This window comes from Rutilus rutilus (assembly GCF_951802725.1).
Source record: "Rutilus rutilus genome assembly, chromosome: 8".
NCBI lineage: Eukaryota > Metazoa > Chordata > Actinopteri > Cypriniformes > Leuciscidae > Rutilus > Rutilus rutilus.
The window spans coordinates 26,227,037-26,249,304 of NC_140222.1; the positions used below are offsets into that span (position 1 = coordinate 26,227,037).

General features: G+C 37.2%; 1 long non-coding RNA gene across 1 annotated transcript; it reads left to right on the forward strand.

Moving 5' to 3' along the window:
• Window positions 1–17,322: 17,322 nt before the first annotated feature.
• LOC311296309 lies at window positions 17,323–21,725 on the forward strand. Its single transcript, XR_014628561.1, has 3 exons — window positions 17,323–17,612; window positions 21,097–21,331; window positions 21,576–21,725. It is a non-coding gene; the product is annotated as an uncharacterized lncRNA (long non-coding RNA).
• Window positions 21,726–22,268: the final 543 nt, after the last annotated feature.

Here is a 22,268-nt window from a genome sequence, read left to right on the forward strand (position 1 = left end):
TTAATTTATACATATCTATAGATTTTTTTATTTTTTTTATTGATATACAATATATATTATGAGATACAATATATGTTTACATATGACACAAAATATATTTACATTACATACATACAAGACGATGGTACCTTAAAACATAATAATACTATAATATGGTAGGCAAAGTGTACCCAACATTTGGCATGTAACGTTAATACATTTAAAATATGATTTTAAATGTGATGCAAGTTCAAATAAGTTTGAGCAATACAAATACTGTTGTGCTAATAAATACATCATATAAATATAAATACCTCAGATATAACATCAATTATGCTTTTTACCTGTTGGTGACGCGTCGTAACTTACTTGACAAAACGCGAATTTTCTGTCATTTCAAATAATCACAAACTAACTTTAAATAAAAAAGATAGCACCTTAAATATAAAAATACGGTCTTATGATAAAGATTTATCTCGTCTATCTCAGGTAATAAACAGTTAAAAGACATATTTAACAAATGTACACACACCATATTTTACTCAAGTAAAAAGTTCCTCACGCGCGACTCGCTTGGTTGTCGCGGGAGAAAGATGTATCGCGCAGGCGCACAAGTTCACACGATACACCTTACAGAATATTCCCTTACAAATCTGCTGTGTTTGGTCCGGCGTTCCACTAACATTATTGATAAATTAACATTAAATGATTCGTGATGGTGTCTTAAATGACCTTGGGAGTTTAAAAAAAGACGCAATTTTTACAGTTTACAGCCATAAAAAGAATGATTCCCGTAGCGTCGTTAGCTTAAAAACATATCGAGTAGGCTAACGTTAATACTTAACTCTGTGTCGTCATCTTCAAGAATCAAGGTAAATATCCCTTTACAATATTTTATTGTTGTCAAGTTATGCAAAACGTGTGAAAATGTTTGACGCTGTATGATACAGTTGTGAAAATGCAGCTCATGATGAAAAAAAAAAAGTGATGCATGTATGTCCACTGTTGGAAATTGTTAGTGGACAATTTTAATAAACTACTTAGTTTATTTTCTAAAGGTACCCACCCATACCCCTTTTTTTTTTAGTCTGAAATAAAGAAATATATAAACACACTATTGATATATTGTTATGATGACCTATGACCTTTCAGGCTGACAAAATTAAAGTGAATCTGTAGGCCTTCTTGGCATAGGCTAATTTATTAGATGTGATTGAATGGAAAAGTCCATTAGAGTAAACCGAGCTACTGTATCCCAGGCATCATAAATCGTAGCACACTGTTCCCCGTAAGAACAGGGACATCCAGAATTAGAGCACTGTACAGTGATGAATGGAGGCATTAATTGAAAATCGTCACTATAGGTGCACAACATATTGAGATTTTGGCAGAGGGCCTTGTGTGCAAGATAAGGTGTGGAGAGAAAAATGAGAGTAAATGTGGAAAAATGGAGAAAGGTGCTGTAGAAAGGAGGGGACAAGAAGGACAGTGGGCAACTGAAGGTGATCACCTGACACACAACATAAACAAAGGCAAAAACTTATCAGATTGAAGTCTTGAACAGGCGTTCTGTGACAAAAAAAAAGTCATTAACAAATACCACGTTTAATGCATTCATTGGGTTATATGCTAAATTGAGGCTGTGGGACATAAGCACTTGCACCAACAATCATTTATGAATGCTTGGTCTATGTAGTAGTTGTTAATTAAACACAACTTCACTGGGCTTATTGCTTTTATAAAACTGTTAGTCCATAAAAATATTTATTTTAATGAGGTCACAGGTGTATGTTTGTAGAGTAATTTACAACGGCTTCGAAGAACTCAACCAATCAGAATCAAGGACCGGAAATATCCATTTTAAAGGGTTAGTTCACCCAAAAATTACAATTCTGTCAATAATTACTCACCGTCATGATGTTCCAACCCCGTAAGACTTTCGTTCATCTTCAGAACACAAATTAAGATATTTTTGATGAAATCTGAGAGCTGTCTGACTCCTTCATATAGGCTTCTGTGCAATTTCATTCTTCCGGTCCAGAAAAGTTAGTAAAAACATTGTTAAAATAGTTCAAGTGATACAGTGGTTCCACCTTAAGTTTATCAAGCGACGAGAATACTTTTTGTGCGCTAAAATAAATGAAACTATTAATTTTCTTCTGTGTGGGCCTCTGACGTGAGTTCATGAGAGCGCCACGAGAACTTTAAAGGGTTAGTTCACCAAAAAATGTTTTAATTCTTTCATCATTTACTCACCCTCAAGTTGTTCCAAACCTGTATGAGTGTCTTTCTTCTCCTGAACACAAAAGAAGATATTTTGAAGAATGTCGGTAACCAAACAGTTGATGGACCCCATTGACTTCCATAGTATGGGGGGAAAAAAATATATTAATTTGTGTTCAGGTTTGGAACAACTTAAGGGTGAGTAAATGATGACAGAATTTTTGGGTGAACTATCCCTTTAAGTTTGAGCTCTTTGACTAATTGTTATATATTTAGAGCTTGTATTGTGTGAAATCACCATTTGTTCATTTGTTTTCCCCTGGTGAACTGGTTAAACTATATCTCTCCATATAAGTAAATATATTTTCAAGTAATTTTCACAAAAAAAAAAAAACGTATATATACCACATTCAATATTTGGCTATTTTTATTACTGTGAATACTTATTTTGAGTTTCTTTTACTAACTTATTTGAGCTGAATAGTTTTTTGTTTTTTTTTGCAAGGTCGGTCAATTCGTTTTTTACAGGGTTCCAAATTATTTAGGAGATGAAACTTGATGTTCCTTGTCACATACACATTAATATTTTGGTGCTTTTTAACATAATTGTGACAAAACTTAGAAAATCACACACTACGATTGTATTCCTTTCCAAGTTTAGCTTCAGCACTGCTTGTCAGTGTGGTTTTGAGCGGCTGGTATATGGACTAAGCCCTGATCACAGCGAACAATGTAGTTTGGCCTTCTCCCTCTTTTACTATTTAGCATAATTAATTTGATCAGCCTACAGTAAGGCTCAACGCTTTCATGCCTCCTGCCACAGTTAATCATATCCATGTGCTAACTGGACAAATGACAGACTTCACGCTGGACTGGCTGGGACCAAACAATGCAATTAATTTTGTCGTGGTTGGGATCATAGCAAGAGCTTGCGCTGTTGGTGACGAGTAAAGTATAATTATTAGAAATTCGAATCATTTTTTTAATCTAATCTACTGTATGCAATATGTTTGCGTAAAAAATAATAGCTACTTTTAGGTTTCGGTTAAATAAAATGTTTGCATTTTAATGAATAAATGTAATTTTTGGGAATATAAAGGCAGAAAAAGAAAATACTAATTAAAAGGCTTGAAGTACAGTTGAATTTCTCTTAAATGTATAATATCCGTTTAGAAAGTCTTTTAAAAGTTGTCAGTGTCTCTCAGAGAAGTTCTCAAAGAGTCACAAAATCAAATTATTAAACTTCAAAAATGACAAAATGTCTTTTGAGCTAGTTAAAAAGGTGTTTGTTTTTTGCATATTTAATTGGACAGACATTATGTTTTTCATTTTGGAAATGGAGCGCTGTGGAAACATATGTTCACCAAGCCCCAGCAGATGTCCATCGCAGTGCTGCGGCACAAACCCAGAAAAAGCATGCGGGCATCACAAGCACTTTGAGCTAGTGTGCCACGGGCATGCTTTGCTCTGGCTGTAACATCTCCATCGTGCTCGTTTGAGACATTTACGCTCGACATTTCATAAAAAGCGAAGCGCGTCCGGACCTCGCCGAATTGCGAAATTGTCATCCGATAAGCATGGATCTGCAGGGGGGAAACCGGCAAAACGGGAAATATAGGGAAAGCGATGATGCTAGTATTCACAACATATTCATGCATATGAATAACAGTGGGTGAGAAGGAGAGTCGGCCAGAAAAGAAACAGAATATGGAAGTGTTGCCATCTGCAGTGCGTCTCGTGTTTGGCAGCGCCATTCGCTTGCCCCCCTTTCACAGCGAGCGCAGATTAACAGACAAGCAGAGCTGTCTGGCAGTCACACTGGCCTGGTGTAGCGCCGACCCCCCCAGAGACGGCATTAAAAAAGTCTCTGCGCTTTGTGATACTGCCACTGTTCTGAAATAACACCTTTCACAAACCCAAAGGATGGTAGATTTCCAAAATCACCTTTCTGCTTTGACAACAAAAGTGTATTTTAGCTCTCTGATCTGGTGTTCCCTGCAGTCTTTGTTGAGTTATGCAAGTTTCTTCAGTGTCTTAAGTTACATACTGATATTTTTAGCGCCTAAACAAACCTGCTTTAGTTTGTTTTAAGTCTAGTTGACTGGTTTCAGCTGCCTGGAGAGCTGCCCTTGCACCTTGTTACCTCTATGCAGGCCTTCAGGTCTGGTGTCAGACTCAGGTGGTGACTGCTGGAACAGGCTTGGACTTGGACATCAGGGCCAAGGCTTAAAGAGTGTCACTGCTGGCCTGTAAAGTGATTCTTCTTACATCCAGCCGTCCACTCGGTTTAAATGTTAATAGGTGGCATCACTGTCCAAGATCAGTGTTGAGCTGCAGCCTGAGAAACCTAAGGCCTGAAAAGAAAATGCAGATGAGTTTCTAAATATTTAACTGAGCTGTGGCTTAGTGGTTGTTGCATGTTCTGTGGCACATCGAGCCTTGGTGCTTATGTGGGAAATGCAGGTTTGAATCGCGGTTGAGATTTCCTCCCGCGTTTGATCGGCACTAGTCGCATATTCATAATTGCGACCACACAGTCTAGTTTCAATGTCTACCATCGTGTTTACATCTAATGTCTTTATACAGTGTGTGTGTGTGTAGGCCTGTAAATATAATAACTGTAGTACTAGTTATATTGGAATTTTACATTCTGCACATCCCTGGCCTGTTTACGTTGGATTGATTTCAATAACTTTAAAGGAGAACTCCGGTCAATTTTAACATTGAGCTCATTTTTTTGTACATTTGGAGTGCTGTCAGTACAGAGAACAACGACAAAAATCGGTGTTGCCTACAACGTGTTATCCTCTTTTTAAAATTTGCACCCTGTTGACTTCAATGGGGCAATGTTTAAACCTGCTTTTAGCCTCTTAAAGGGATAGTTCACTTTGAAATAAATTTTTGATATGTTTTAGCTTACCTCAAGGGCATCCAAGATGTAGGTGTCTTTGTTTCCGCAGTAGTTTCAATTTTGATATTTTTAGGTCAAACCGTTCTTGTCTGTCAGTCATATAATGCAGGTCTATGGTCACTGTCTCAAAACACAAGCACAGAGTCCAAATTAAAACAATTCCCCACGTCCAAATGAAACAATTCCCCATCATAAGTACACATTGATGGCCTAAGACACGAAACGAGCGGTTTGTGTGAGAAAACGAACAGTATTTATATCGTTGTTATCTCTTGAACACAGCACACGTCCAAATGATCTGACGGCGCGGGCGGGTATAGATATACATAGATGTCGCCTTGGCTACGGTTTCGTTCCAATGAACTGCAGTAGCGAAGGCGACATCTAGTGTATACATCTATACCCGCCAGCGGGCGGGTATAGATATATACACTAGATGTCGCTTGGCTACGGTTTCGTTCCAATGAACTGCAGTAGCCAAGGCGACATCTATGTATATATCTATACCCGCCCGCGCCGTCAGATCATTTGGACGTGTGCTGTGTTCAAGAGATAACAACGATATAAATACTGTTCGTTTTCTCACACAAACCGCTCGTTTCGTGTCTTAGGCCATCAATGTGTACTTACGATGGGGAATTGTTTCATTTGGACGATGGGGAATTGTTTTAATTTGGACTCTGTGCTTGTGTTTTGAGCCAGTGACCATCGACATGCATTATATGACTGACAGAGAAGAACGGTTTGACCTAAAAATATCAAAATTGAAACTACTGTGGAAACAAAGACACCTACATCTTGGATGCCCTTGAGGTAAGCTAAAACATATCAAAAATTAATTTCAAAGTGAACTATCCCTTTAACATCCTTGATGTGTCATTACAAGTGCACAGGTCATGTGAGTGATTCCTTCTGAGTGAACGCGGGTGAATCTGACTGCAGTAGATGTGAAAGATATTAATAAAAATTATGTTTATTCAGCCAGCGCACATACCTGTATTTACATCCTGTTTTCGGTCGAAGTCCACAGTAGTCGATTGTCGAGTTCACGCGCATAAGGTTTAGTACCTATGATCACGCGCGTGAACTCGACAATCGACTACTGTGGACTTCGACCGAAAACAGGATGTAAATACAGGTATGTGCGCTGGCTGAATAAACATAATTTTTTATATATTTATTTCACATCTACTGCAGTCAGATTCACCCGCGTTCACTCAGAAGGAATCACTCACATGACCTGTGCACTTGTAATGACACATCAAGGATGTTAAGAGGCTAAAAGCAGGTTTAAAACTTGCCCCATTGAAGTCAACAGGGTGCAAATTTTAAAAAGAGGATAACACCGTGTAGGCAACACCGATTTTTGTCGTTGTTCTCTGTACTGACAGCACTCCAAATGTACAAAAAAATGAGCTCAATGTTAAAATTGACCGGAGTTCTCCTTTAATGTACTTTGTATGCAAGTGTGCACCAAGCACTAAGAAAATACAAGTATGGGATCAGTACTCCGTATTGGCCGATACTCAATATTCAATGATTTGACTCGGATCGGGGGCACAGAAAACCTGATTGGGACATCCCTAATTGAAATATAATTTTTCCTCCCATCTCATATTTTGAGATTATCACCCTGTCCCATTCTCCTCGCTAGTAATAAGAAATGAGAATTCAGAATTTTTTGTATGGAGCTTCTATAACAATGCCAAAACATGCTAATTCTCTTCTGGGTTTTAGAAATATGCCTCAATAGGCTTACAGCATGCACTCATCTGGGACCAAAATGTATAAAACCATTTTGTTTCAATAAGGTGATTGCATTTCAGTGACAAAATCTGACAACAGTAGTATCATTAAATGTTCTTCTTTAGCTCAAATCACACTAAACACTCTATTTTCAGGCATGTGCCATTGATTTTTATACCACTAATCCATTTCCTATTATAATGTCTTAGACTATGATTGTACCTCCATGCTTGCAATGATGTCCATAACGTGAACATTTTTGCTGATTGAAATAAAACCATTGTCTAACCACCGTCCATTATAATGTTAAACACTGTTGGCTCCATGCTATCATTTATATGTTATAAACTGTGGGGAAAAAAAGTAGTAGAAACTGGACGGCAGCCACTGAGGGTTGTTTTGTAGTGGTGGTCTATGCCCAGAATGCCCTGCAGTTAACAGTTCAAATCACTTTGGAAAGAGACCGTGTGTACCGGTTTATTTGGCAGTCAGTGCTTCAGTACTGTGCTGAATTAGTATGCCTGGTCTGTGAACGATACTCTTAAAAGCGCTTTTATTTATCATTTTAGTCCAGTTGGACAGCATTACAAGCCAATAGGGGTTGAAATGATCCTCCCATTGGCTGGCTGTCACAATATGCTTTGCTGCGTGCCTGAATGTCCCTAACGCACGACATAGGTGATTATGGAAGATTAATGGCGAGTAATGGTACGAGGGACTGTGACTGTGTCGCAGGAGGGATGGCTTCATTAGTTACTGCTCTTAATTAGCGTAATTACCCCAAGCTTGTCCTCTTTAAATGTTCAATTATGCGTCTAAACCGCTCCCTCTGCTCACATCTCTCAACGTAGTCACGAAGCAAAACTGTGTTTGTATTCGGGTCATTACTGTAACGCAGTATCTTTTGAACTTTGCTGCTTTGCTTGCGTAATAGACTAAAGACTTTTTATAAAATTAGGCTACTTAATGTTCTCTGGTCATGCTCAAGCACTTAAACGTAATTAATTGTAATTTTTATTGAAATCGTTGAATTATTGGAAATGTCTGTTACATATCGAAATAGACAAATACTTTTTTCTTTATATATATCAATGAAATTTAAATTCACACGACCAGAGAATGCATTAAAAAGTTATTTTAATTTAATGTTGACAGTAGCGTTTCAATTAGGGAAAACAACTGAAATATTTCTTTAAAAATTGCATTTTTCATTTTAGAAGTGCATTGCCGAATTGGTAATTTTACCACTTTATTCACTTAATTATGATATTATGAAAGTACTGTGAATCTAACTAATATATGATTTTTTCATTAAATATTGCATTGAGTATTTTATGAAATATTAGCATATTAGACCTTTTAACGAACGGACCTGTTTTTACGAACATCAGCTTAATATGAGCCTGATTTATCAAGGAGCACATTTGCATTTAGCCAAGCTGAAGCAACAATGGCTGACGTCAGATATTCTCGTACTAATTTTCCTGCTGTTCCACGTTGCGTTCAGACAGATGCTGGGTAATAAGTGGTTAAATTACATGATTAAGGAGAGCTGTCAGCAGTAATGAGTTAACTTCATTAGGACATGTTCTTAATTGGTTATATATTTTTGTAAAGACTCAAATTTCCACTTTTCTTTCTCTGTCAGTTGTGTGTGGAGACGAACGCTAAAATGTTTACTGTATTTTGCTCTATTTTTCTCTTCCACCAAATGTCCTCCTGAGTGGGGTTTAAAGATCAGGGCCACTACTGGCCTTTGTGTCCACTCGGTCATTTCAACCACCCCTTGTCCTTTAACCTAGATGTGTGCATGAAATATAGCCAAAGGACTATTTCATACTGGGCATCACAATTTCAGGCCTGAAATTAGCATAGGCCAGCAGATGCTCTTAGCAAGAGCTCAATGGCCTTTCTGAGGTATTGCCTCAGGAGGAAAAAATAAATTATATTTCCCCTTTTTTTTGGCAAGAACTCTGGATTTTCAAATTTGTGTTTTTGTCTCAAATTTCATTAGGTTTCTTGTCTTTATAGTGTCATTGATGGGCTGCTGAAGTTATTTGATATTCAGACTAGACTTGGACATAGAATGTCTAGATCTACATGTTTATTCGCTCACATTTAGATTTAATATGTTGATGCAATATGAACATGAATCATTTAGGATGCATTAATGAAACATCATAAAAGAAAAATACTATAATTTAGGGTTGTTCTGTAAGTTTTTATTTATGCTTTATTACATTATTGTAATTATATTAATTATTATTTAATTTATTTCACTTTATAAATGAGGGTCATGGTCTTCACTGTAAAAAAAAAAAGTTTCTGCCTTAAATTTGTATGTACAGTCAACTTGGATGTATAAGTTATTTCAACTTAAATTGCATTAAACTGACTTAAAAAAAATAGTTGATATTGTATAACTATTACAATTTCGAGTTATAACAATGCAAAAACATATGTTTTTCTATAATTTTTACAACTTATTGATCATATCATTTTTACAGTGTTCTTTTCCAGGTCAAAGTGATTGCCAAAAATGTGTTAAATAGAATTGAATCATTAAAAAATAATTAGACTACATTTACATTACTTGGTTCAAGTGACCCAATTCAGATTTTTCCTCCCATGTGGCACAGATCGGATATGACCCATCATGAACGTGTAAGCAGAAAAAAAGCCATGGATTCTGAGATTCTTAGATCAGTTTGAAGACAGATCGGATATTCCCCTGTCAATCCGAGTCAGCGACAGTGGCGAATGATGTCAACTATTACAGCGATTACAGCAGCGATCATTGCTACATTCGCCTAGGCTGCAACAAGGGCTCTCCTCTTTTTTTTCTTCGTCTTAAGAGACCAATGTTTTACTGACCTTCAAAGATGGTGCGGAAAGCAAAAGCTTGTATTTCGTCTGCAAATCACGCCGTTTTTACTTCCTTTTCGGCCTAAGATTTTCCGGATCAGTACGTCGACCTTAAGCCAAGTGTATAGTGCAGATATTGGATATGAGTCACTTTTAAAAGAAGACGTAAGCTGCTCGTCAAAAAAATTTGATATAATCAACCAATCGGAATTGGGCATCAAGACCTGCAGTGTAAATGCGGCCTTAGTTTATCATTTTATCAAACCCTTTTGACTTACTTCTGTGGAACACAAAACAAGAAGCTCAGCAGAATGTTGACTCTGCTCTTTTCTATTCAGTGAAAGTGAATGGTGACCAAAAACGACAAAACAAATTGTGCGTTATATTAAGTTTTATAAAACTTTTTTTTATTAAAATATGTGCTATTTCAAATTTTGTGCATCATCTTGTATTTTCCACAGAAGAAAAAATCATACAGTTTTGGAATGACAGTTAATTTTGAAGACTAGTTTTGTTTAACCACAGTGTACGAAGTACACAACCGTATCCATGAATTAATGTGAAGCAGGATTATTGCACAATAATATGACCCATTAGTCAATGAAGATGGGGGCTCATTGACTCCTGCGCATGACTGCGTATTCACCACATGCTGTATTTATTCCTTCTTTCTTTTTTTTTCTGGTTAGTTTCACCCCTTCATCTTAAATGCATGCAGGTCAGGTCAACCATCCAGTAATTCCACCAAGACCACACAAAAAAAAAATCAGAAAAGAAAAGATGCGACAACCATATGGACGGAACACTAGGGGCTTCGGGCAATGAAGAGGAAGAACCTTTTGCCGGTTCAGCCAAACGAAGCAAGCAGGGTCTCGCAGAACCCCTCCTTTTTCCCAAAAGCCCTTTCTTCCCCCATGGTATCTCACCCTGAAGTGCTGGAGCTCATGAAGACAGTGCACAGGGAAACAAGGAAGGGGGAGGCAGTGCCTGCCAACAGCAGGTGTTGGTCCATCCTTCAGGGAGCAGGCAGCAGGCTGGGTACTGATGTGTGGCGGAGAGAGGGGGCCTGGCAATCTGGTGCGGAATGGTGGAGCGTCTGGATAGGCAGATAGAAAAAGGGTTCAGATGTTTAGACAGTCCAAAACGCCATCAGAATCAGTGTAATCTTGCTTTTTTTAAATAGCAAGAACGTGTTGTCACCTTTGAAGTTTTGTGTCAGGAGAAGGCCAGCGTTTTTTTTTTTGGCCCTGGTCACTCTATGCTGGCTGGAGCGCTATCAGGCTTCAGCAGCTCCACTTGAATGCGGCTTCCAACTGGCCACTGCTGCAATCCCATCATCCTCCTACTGCCTCTAGGTTTGGCGTTTGAGCTAGAAATCGGCCCTTGGCCCTGGTAAAAATACATGGCTTTGTTCTTGTTGTTTCACTACTTGCCAAATGTTATGTGATGGGTATTTACGTTTGTAATTTTCCCCCCAATGTCTATTCAAATATTTTTCTGCATTTTTTCCCATGAGTATGGAGACAGCTATAAGTTCCTATTCCTAAAGAGAGATTTTTCAGTGACTGTCGGCACAGCAACATTGACCAATTGCATGAATTTGGGGCGGGGCTATCTGTTTGACCGACCAATGGCTCTGTTGATGGGGGAGTGTTCGGGAAACATGTTTGATTATAGTCATTATTTTAGCATATAGTGGCACTGAAATGACACTCTTACACTTTAAATGTATAAATTAGCTGTTAAACTTATAATCTTAAATTTATAGACTATATTTTGCAACTAAAAAGTCTTTTGTAGGGTCTTTTTGAAAGTGTGTGAAGACCTGCATCTCTGTCAGCATATGAAGTAAATGAAGATTTGTTCTTCATTTCTTCAGCAGATCCTCTGAATTATTGATTTGTTCATAAAGAGTAATTAGATATCAAGCTTCCTTATAATAATGAGATTATTGCAACAATTTAGATTCACTGCAGGCAAGTCATTTAGACTCTTTAAAGGTTCACACTGTGTTCTTTTGTGATTATGCTGTAATTCTTAAGTCGTAAATGATTATTTTTAGGATAAATAAAAATAGACAAAAATACACTAACTTAAGAGTATCCAGATTTAAAATGGACAACATAGCTCAGATAATTTGAACCTGCGATAATTTTTTGAGAAACATTTGAGTTCTGCTGAGGATATTTGTTTAACATTTTATATATGTTTTTAAATATATAAAATATATATTTTAGGGCTGTCAAAAGATGAATCGCGATTAATCGCATCCAAAATAAAAGTTTGTGTTTACATAATATATGTGTGTGTACTGTGTATAATTATTTTGTATATATCAATACACACACATGCTTGTATATATTTAAGAAAAATGTGTAATTTATATATAAAAAAATTATATTTATATATAATATCAATTATATATAAATTAGAGATGCACCGATTGATCGGCTGGTGACCGGAATTGGCCGATTTTCACGTGATCGGCCATGACCGGCGACTGGCCGGTCAGTCTGATATATGCCGATTTAATGCCGGTCAAATGCACTCGGGCGCCGCATGATTAACCTTTTGAGCGGTACGGTCTCATATATGGGATTTTTTTATCTCTGTGCCCCTGAGAGTACGGCGCCACATTTATAATGTTCAGTGACGTCGCATAACTGCCAGATTCAAACTGTGCTTTCGCGCGTTGGCTGGCGCTGAGCCAGAGTTGGACGCGTTCAGCGCTGTCATATATCACAACTAAGCAGTGTTTTCAAACTCATAATGTTTATTTTAGGCTTCATATATTTAAATACACATAAGCACGAGTAAAACAATACATTTGGAGTTTGTAAAATACACACTGATGTCTGTGGAAGCAGCAATAACAATCTATTCAAATATAATTTGCCGACATATTTTATTCATATCAGACAAACATAGTGGAAGTAACTATAAAGTTTACTCTATTCTTCTCAGTTCACCGGCCACTTTCTTGCATTTATTTCGGGAGAAACTGATGAATTCACGTGCTATAAATCCGACTGACAGGACAACATTGCGGCGCCCATCTCATGTTTATAGATCAAGATTATTTATAAAGGTTTTTAAACGACCAAACACACTCACTTACACGTATTTGAGAATCGGAATACCAGATAGGCTAGTTGATGACATGGTAAGCAAGTTTGTGAATATTTTGAATAAAAAAGGAAAAGCGAAATAAAAGCAACACATCTGTCATACAGTATTATTGTGGCTGCGGTGTATCGCGTGACGCGTCGCCATGGAAACATTAAAGGGAACGTTCGCCTTGAAAAAACTCACTCTGGGAGTGGGGTTGTCAGTTAGAATATTTTAAACTTATGTGTGAAAGGGTTAAAGTAAAGATCGAAAATAAATATTTGTGTGTGCTGTAAAGTGGTTAGAAAAAAATTAAATCGGAATCGGCTAAAATCGGTATCGGCAGGTCAAACTCAATGAAAAATCGGAAATCGGAATCGGCCTAGAAAATTGTAATCGGTGCATCTCTAATATAAATATATACAGTATATGTATGCAAATATTTCTTAAATATATACATGCATGTGTGTGTATTGATATATACAAAATAATTATACACAGTACACACACATATATTATGTAAACACAAACTTTTATTTTGGATGCGATTAATCGCGATTCATCTTTAGACATGTTAATGTTGAAAATAGTTGTTCTCCTTAATATTTTTATTTCATCTTTTAAAAAATATTTTTAATTTAAATTATTTTTAACTTTTAAAACTATTTCATCTTGTTAAAATCTACACATAGAATTTTTTTAATGTTCTTCAATGTTTAAAAAACGTTCTCCTATCCCAGCTTACAGAGAGAATTTTCAGTATATATAAAAAAATCTCTGACTTTTGATACAGACTGTGCTCAAAAAAGCAGTTTGAGGCATTTTTGAAAAGAGATGTCGAGGGATATTACTGGATTTTTCTGGGCAACAATATAAGACATTTTTTTTATTATTATTTTAAGATACTACAATTGGTCTAAATTTAAAAATGTTATTTCCTATGGGCCTTTAACTCAAAGTGTGACCGGACCGCACATGGCGAAAATATTATTCCTAAACCATAAGTTACGAAAGAAACAGCTTTGTTCTTTTTGATGTACGACATCTTTGGCTCCACTCAAGACTCGGTGTCATCAAACATTCAGACAAAGGATCTGCACTCGAGACACTGCGTGCTATCTCGAGTCATCAACTGAAGACAAGCCATCCGCTCGTTCCAAAATGGCACAGAGAACTAGCGCGGTGTCTTTGGCTTTAGAGTTGTTGTGGCTGTCATGTTCAGCAAGAACCATGTGCTGTGTGTAAGACTGCCATATGATGGGGAACCTGTCCAGCTTGAGATGGCTCTTGTCCCATGTGGGCAAACCAACCCCCCTTAACTATCCCACTTTAGGCTTGTAAGTTTTTTTTGTTGTTTATTCTCTTTTTTTTTTTTGGTACAGCACATTGACACAACAAACAGAATGGGTTTTCACAGTGATTGTGGCCAGGCTGGTTGTGAACAGTGGCTGGCAGCGAACTCACAGTCTGGATCTGGCTGAGAAACGCTGTGTTTGAGGAGCGAAATCTGTTTCCTGTCCGCACAGCTCACAGCCAGGTCTTCAACTGAGGCCAATATCTCCGTTCCCATACCGTCCAGCCACATTCACTGCTGTTTCTTATCTCATCCACGGCCTTGCGTCTACTTACTTGGGGTGTTACACGTGTATGTCCATTTGCAAGCAATACAAATGTGCATGGGCATCCAACGTGTCCTATTTATACAATTCCCTGCGCTAAGACGACAACAAAACTTGCGTCTTTGGCAACATCTGCTGTTCGTGCCCAAGTTGGGTTTCATGTATATATAATAGATGTGTTAGCTCTCTAAATGCTCAGTGTGTCAGGCAGCAGCTGACGCCTCAGGTGAACTGTGCAGCAGTCAAATAAAATTATATCCGCTCCACACACCTCTGCAGACCGAGAGCGCAGAGACCGAAGCACTTGGCAGGAGTCCGCAAGACGTCTGTAGTACACAACGAGAGTCGGGTCGGGAATGAGCGGAAAAAATGGGAAACGCAAAAAATAATTTTTGGATCAAAAGCCGCGTCCAATCAAACTCTACGGTATTGTGACATATTTGGTCGAAGCAGCCAAATTTGTCAAATGCCAACAATGACAGGTTGCGTGACATGCCCTAGTCCTCGAAAATCATAAACAAAACTATGAAATGTACAAATAAAAGACTACATTAAAAAAAGAATTTAATATCGCGTCCTGAAGCAAAAATAAAAGTGTGGTTCCTCTCGAAGTTCATTTTAAAACTCAATATTAATGCCCACAAAAAAATTATGAAATATAAAATAACAATTATCAGTTGTTGTTTGTAGTAAAATTAAGTTCACTTGATCAGTTTTTAGATATAATTTCAATTATTATATATATAAATCATACAATTAATACAATATTGTTAATGCTGTAAATAGATGCTGGCATGTGGTTTGCCTACATTCAATAAAATAAAACTTTTTGCTGTACATTCAAAATTTTCTTTTCTCTTTTGGCAACCAGAAATTTTACATTATCACTGATACAGTATATTTGGCTTGTAAAATTCATTCGCTCTAGGCAAGACTGCAGAATTAAATAGTGTAATGCAAGGTGGGGACATAAATTAATATATTAATCGTGCAGATCAAATCATTGTCCTCGTATTTGCATTTCCGAAATGCTAGCCTACTTTAAATTACTTCAAATACCATGAATCCAAACCTTCGTGCATTTTAAAGAACTTGGTTGTGAACCGAGTTGCTTTCTTGTTTATTTAATCAGACTATAATAGACGGTCTGAATAAATGAAACACAATCGCAAGGATTCATTCTGCTGCATTGCCTATGAGGTCCAGCAGAGGGAATCCAAATGCAAAACACCTTAATCGAGGTGTGTTAAGAGACTTTACATCGCCTCCTATATAGTTTTTAAATATTTAAGGAAAAAAATCTAAATGGAAGCTGTATTTTTAACCTCAAATATAGTATTTAATTAAATCCTTAAATTAAATGAGTGAGTATGTCAAAAGTTTTGACTAAAGCGCAGTTTTTGACTGACACCCTGTCCATGCACATACGATCGTATAAGATTGCTGTTGTCTCCCTAGTTTTAGCATCAGTCAAAAGCCTCTTTGCATATGAGACCTCCAGGTTACTTGTATATTTTTTTGATGTACAGTCAACATGTAATTGATTAAATTAACAGAAACATTTGCATAATTGAGTGGCTTTTATTCTGTATTTCTTATAGGACTTCAGCTAGGCCCAGAGCACATCCTCGGTGTGCGTCAGTGGCCGGTCAGTCATTCGGGCTGTATCTGCTGTCACCTCGCATCAGACTCACTCACTCTGACAGGCGGTATTCAAAACAGGGCGTTTGGACAATGGCCCGAGCTGTCAGAGAAGATGGCAGCGTTCGCTGGGAGGAAGACAGCGACGGGGGTCACTGAGAATGTATGCAAATTTGACATTTCTTCACTCATTTGCATACATGGCCTTCAAATCAGACTGTTTATTTATTTACTTACCCCGAGTGTTCATAGACGTAATTATAATGATAGGATTTGTACATTGTATACGACATGTAGCCATGAATTACTGACATATTATTTGGAGCACATGTTCGCAGTGGTGACTTATAACTGTTTCTCTGAGTCAAAGTCTCGAGTTCATCCTTTCTAGGTCATTTGAAGACAAACATTTCATAGATTGCAGGAACATAATATAAAGAGATATCAATCCCAGCTAACAAAATGTGGGAACAGTGATTTTCAATGTTTCTAAAACCAAGTTTTCTTGTCGTGATTAGAACGTTTTTTAAAAGGGTATGATAATGTTAGTAGTACAGCATTCTCCTAACCTTAAGGTTAAGGACAAATAACATCATAATAATTTAGGTCCGTCCGTTCGTGATCGCCTTCCGGGGGTCCAATCAGTCCGTTCAACACTACTGACAATAGACAATGGACCTTTTTTTTTTACCGCACCTTGATGAATTATATACATGACAATTAACAAAGATACCTACATTTTATCTTGGATATTTTTATACACATTATCAGTCTTTTAAGTATTGTTTTTTCTTTTTATTGAGGGAGAAATACTAAAGAACATATTCTTATGCTAAAATATTATATTAGATACAGTATATCCCATAGAAAATGTAAAAAATGTCAGGGGAGTAATGGCTTTTGATGATCTTGCATTTTTGAGCTCGTGACGTATTCCGGTTGTACTGTCTGTATAACATTGTCCTCGCTGTTTTAAATTCGAATGAGTCAGCCTCCTTTCTTTGCATGGACAGCATAACCTAAGAAGCATTTACATTCTGATTGTACACAAATACTCAAGCCACTTGACACCTTGAGACACCCAGCGTCTGGACAGAGATAGCGACTAGGTCACCCAGGCTTGGCAGGCCCAGGCTTGGCTCTCCCACACAATCTGTGCTCGTGGTTTTGGCAGGTCCTCCCACTCCTCCTCCCCTCCCCTCCCCACCCAGACCCCCTCTTTGCCAGGGCTATGTGTGCTGATCTGAAGTGCCTACCATCCTCCATCGTCTCCAACTGAAGATTACACACCTGTCTGGCATGCGCGAGCAGCCAGGGACAGAGGCAGAGCCATGCGGATGGCAGCCAGCCCTGCTCCCCTGTCCCAGACCGCTCTGATGTCAGCTGGCTGTGAAAGGGAAAGGGTCTTGTACTGACCAGAAACTGTGATTAAGCTTGAACTGGGACGTGGCCAGAGCTCTGGACCCACGCCACGCTGCCCTTGTCTGCGCAAACCACCCCGCCAAGATTCTCCAGCCCTGGTGAGACCAAATCTGCAACAATAAGAAAGTGAGATTGCATTGGTTTATTCAGAAACTGTAGATTTGTAACTTGTAGCTAATTGGTTTCCTTTTTATTTAAATGTCCATAATAGTCAAAAATTTTAAGTTAAAATTTTACCTATTTGCACACTATAGTGTATTACATCAGTAAATCTCATATATGAAAACAATACAATCTAGATTCTTAGAATGTGTCTTTGCATACAATTAGTATAAGGCCTCTCTGCCTGTATTTTCACCCGGTTACGGAGACTAAATTGAATGCGCTTTACGGAGACCAAGTTTAATGCGCTTTATCTAAGATTTATTCTAAGAAGTTCCAAAAAACAAAAGCGGAAGCTTTCATCCTCTTTAGGCGGTAAGTAATGAGGCATGACGCTAGGACAGTGGCCAAGTTTACTCCAGCCATTCTCTCTAATGCAAAGTTACTGTGCTGCTACTTCAGCGCGCACTAGAGGAGACACGCGGCTACCGTAGCCGCTGGTAAATCTGTGCGTGGCTGTCACATCAGACCTCTATACAGAACACAACACACGACTTATGCCGCATCTTTCGCCAATTCGACGTATAGTTGAATGCAAATCAACCAAGAAAAACACCCTTTCCAAATGAAGAAGTTAGCGCACCAGTGATAAAAGAAACAAATAACATTCTCCCTTTTTTCTATATGACCAAATTTTATTGTCTTTTGTTTTTTGTAGCGATGTTTAATTGGAAACTGATTTACACTGACACCTTGTGGTGTGGATGCAAAAGATAATGTTTTAAAGCTAGCTTTTTTTACTGATGTCATTATAGAAATATGCTATTCACAGTCAGCCATTGTTAATTTATTCCATGAGCGAAAGAGTCCAATAACATGGTTAACAAGAAATGAGATTTATTGAGCCTGATCATGTGATCTTATAATGTCTACCCCAATGAGATGACTTACTCCATGTAGAGTAAAATAAAACAACTTTTATAAGGCTAATATGGTTCTTCAACTGTTTTTCCCAAACGTTTTTTTAATGAGGGGGAGAAATTACTCCACGCACCTTAATCAAGGTGAGTATTTTATTTAATTTTTTAGATTAAACACTAAGTGATTTCTGTTTATGATCAATTTCAATTCTTGTGTGAATTTCTTCAAAGTTAAGCGGTCCCAATCTAGAGCCCTGAGGCATCTCATGGGCTTTGATATAGACCTACAGTGCCAGCAGTCATCTGCTCGTGTCTCACTTTAACATATCCTCTCACCTTCCCAAAACGCCCCTCACCCATACTGATTGGCCTGCATACACTATTCATGAGACCCATAACTGAGAAAACTTAATCTCCCTGTACATTAATTACATTTATCCAAATATGAATGTGTCATGTGCACAGAAGGGATGTTGGGGGTTGTTGTTGTTATCTGGTGGGGTTAGAGTTCATCTCAAATGGAAGAGGTGGATGCAGGGTGGGTACCCCGTCTTAACCCTCCAGCACTGGATGCACCGTCGACCCGCTTTTTCATTTCATGTGGAAAAACAAACTAATTACGTGGAAATATGATAATGTATTGTGCTGGAGGAGTCGCCTATGACTCTCATTAAGAGTCCATGCAATCCTACTTCATTCCTTGCTCTAATCCACCTATCTCTCTCACTTGCTCTCTCTCTTCATCCACTCAGCTAATATGCGTTATTTCTCCCAGGGAGTGTTGCCCTTTCACGAGCCATGAACATTAGTGACCAGTCTGGGGCACTTTTCATCAAAGTCAGCCTCATTTACATAATCGTGGGATTACTCCCTTTTTACTGCCAGTGATGGTCAACATCTCCCATGATTCCTCAAGACCGCTGCCCCCCACTTCCCTAAATTCTCACATAGCTCTTCTAATACCCAGCATGAAGCAGAATCCCTTACCTGATACCTCAGGGAAGACTGTGGGCAGCCCTTCTACAGATTTACTCTTCATTTATCCCTGATCCCTCCATCCTTACATGATGAAATCACATATGATTCATCAGTGCTCATTACATTTGACAAGTCTTCACTGCAGGAGCTTGTCAATTATCCTCTGGTGGCCTGTAGAGTCGCTCTCACACTCTAGGCTTGTTTCGTAGCAACCCTGATAAGATCCAACAATCCCAAGGTGGATATTAGCATCCCCATTTAGTGTTAATAGAACAAGCGAGTAGTACAAGTCTTAAAATTAAAGGTTCCCAAAGGGTTTTTTCGCAGCAATGATATAGAATTCCCAGCTAACATTGGTTCCCCAAAGATCCTTTCAGTAAACATTTTCACAGGACATTTTTTTTTTTCTTAGTGTTTCACTATAAAAAGAAAACTTTTGTGCAATGAAAAGGTTCTATGGATGTTAAAGGTTCTTCATGGAACCATAGATTCCAATAAAGAGACTTTATTTTCAAGAATATACTGTTTTGGTAATACTATGGCAATTTAAGATACACCACAACTATAATATTACCATGACACCCTACCGTTCAAAAGCTTGGGGTCAGTACAATATTAATATTATATATTTTTTTAAATAAGTATTATTTGAATGCATTAAATTGTTTAAAAGTGACAGTAAATACATTTGGAAAAGATGTCCATTTCTAATAGGCTGTTCTTTTGAACTTTCTAATAATCTATGGGTTTATTTTATTTTATTTTTTTCACAATTCCACACAAAAAAATTAGCCAGCAAAACTGAGATAGAATTGTTTCTTGAGCTGCAAATCAGCATATTAGAATGATTTCTGAAGGATCATGTGACACTGAAGATTGAAGTAATGATGCTGAAAATTCAGCTTTGCCATCAAATTATATTTTAAAATATATTTAAATACAGTAGTCAGCATCTGAAGTTACAGTATACATGAATTTTGAACAAAACCCATTCTTGTCTTAGAACAACTTTGAACTTTTTTGATTCACTTCAAATGTTGACTATTGTCTATTTTAAATTATGATAATATTCTTTCAAAAACATTACGACCTCAATATATGTATATATATATATATATATATATATATATATATACATTTATTTATATATATTTATTTATTTATTTATTTATTGAGGTAGGATTTTTTCAAATGTTTTTGAAAGAATATTATTACAATTTAAAATAATATATATATATATATATAATGTATAAATGTTTGAATGTGTTCATGTATAATGTAATAATGTTTTTGAAAGAATATTATCACAATTTACAATAGTTTTCTAATTAAATATATTTTAAAATACTATAGTAAAAACATGGTATTACCATGCTAACATGCCCAAAAACACAATATTAATATTAGTTTTATTTTTTAGTTCTACTGTAGTTGTTAAAACATTTCTCTGGCACTAGTATGCTAAATAATCTCAGGCTTTTCCATCATATCCCATATAAATAAGAGAGTACACTTTATAAACTTGTCAATTAAACTTTTTTGCTCTTAATTAAGCACCTCTCAATTTGTTTATTACATCTAGCTCCAACAAGAAATATCTCTGACAAGATCTGTAAGGAAGTGAGGAAAAACACAAGACAACTGGCAAAGCTGGTGCAGTGAAATGGCTGCCATTGGGCTTTAGGGTCAGATACCATGCCAGCATCACCAATCCTACTACTGTTGATTAGCTCAACGAATAATAATATCACTCACTTGATCCTGTGATCGTGAGGCGTTAAGTCAACATCCACATCCTCCCAGTCTCCAGTGATATTGTAAGTATTACCTGTTAATTAAAAAAGTTCTTTCTGCAGTGCAATGCCAACTTCACACTGTTGATACTTTATTGATCAAACCTCCCTTTAAACACAATAATCATTGCACATTACTATGCTAGTATGGAATGTTGTCCCATATATGTAATGTAAAAAGATATTCATGTAGATTTTCATAAATAACAATTACCCAGTCGCCTGTAAACTTTCCTGCGCATGCTAACCAAATGTAATATTTTTGCAGCTCACTGGGCTTGCCTTTCCCGAATCAACGGTCAAGAAGCTACATTAACTTGGTTCCTGACAAAAAGTCAAGGCCCAAATATGACAGATGCCCAAGGCCAAGGTGGGCACTCGGCCAGTGCCGCTACTGCGAAAGGGTAGCAGTCAGAACATATCAGGAGTGAGTGGACACTTCAAATGGCATCAAAACTAAAGCGTATGCAAGTTGCTGGCATCCTCTCAACTTCGTGACAGTGTCAAACATATTTGCAAAGATGAGATTTTAAAATAAAGGCGCTGTTTTTTTACGCTGTATTAAATACCGCAGAAAGAAAGGCTGTTTTTGAAGGGGTTAATACATAATACATAGGCTATTCAAAGCTTGTTTTTAGTTCCAACGCTAATGCTAAATATAGGGTCCACTTTCTATAACTGGGTTCACATTTAATATCCTCATACAATATTTAGCAGATTTGAAATGCCATCAGTCACAATTTTTTACATATCAGTAGTATTATACAACTTTTTTTTTTATATTTTCAGTTTGAATTCCTTTTAAATTTTAGCAATTTTACTTGCTTTTGTCATTTTTATTAGTTTTTTTTATTTTATTTCTATATATTTTATTTATTTCCATTTCAGATTTATTTCAGTTAGTTGCTAAGGCCACATTTCTAATGTTCAAAGTCTAAGTTTTTCATCTAATATTTATATT